We start from the raw sequence: 790 nt of genomic DNA on the forward strand, positions 1-790 counted from the left end.
ACGAGGATGCAGGATAGGCATCGCCGACGTCGACGCGGGAACTACTTCTATATATAGTTAAATAAAAGTAGTTTTATTAATTAAATCAACTATGTAGTTCAACTACTAAGCACTTACTATAAATAAATAAGTAGTACTTACTAAAAACAAACTACTTCTATATATAGTAAAATAAATTAGTTTATTAAATCAACTAGCTAGTTCAACTATATATAAACTACTTCTTATTTTTTTCCTTTTTCTAAATACTATGAACAAAAAAATCATTAAAATTCTATGAACAAAATTAATTACACAATCTAAATATCACCAAAAAAATCTATTAACAATAATATCACCAAACATGCATATTCAATAATAATATCACCAAAAAAATCTATTAACAGAAAAAAATCTAACATAATATGAACAAATTAATTACTACACATATCTAGTCTAACAAAAAAATCTAATTAATCTAACAAAAATATCTAACATAATATGAACAAATTAATTACTACACATGTAATCTAACAAAAAAATCTAATCTAACAAAAAAAATCTATGAACTACATATCTAAATTACTACACATCTAACCTAACAAAAAGAATCTATGAACTACAAAAAGAATCTAAAAAAAATCTAACAAAAATAAAAAAACGCTCACGTCGGCGTCGAGGCGGCGCGGTGCAGGGGCGACGACGGGCTCGGGGTGGCGCGGGGCAGGGGCGACGAGGACAGCGGGCTCGGGGGCGGCGACGGGGACGACGGGCTCGGAGCAGGGGCGACGGCTGGCGACGTTGGCGCGCG

Source organism: Triticum dicoccoides, chromosome 6B (genome assembly GCF_002162155.2).
Source record: "Triticum dicoccoides isolate Atlit2015 ecotype Zavitan chromosome 6B, WEW_v2.0, whole genome shotgun sequence".
NCBI lineage: Eukaryota > Viridiplantae > Streptophyta > Magnoliopsida > Poales > Poaceae > Triticum > Triticum dicoccoides.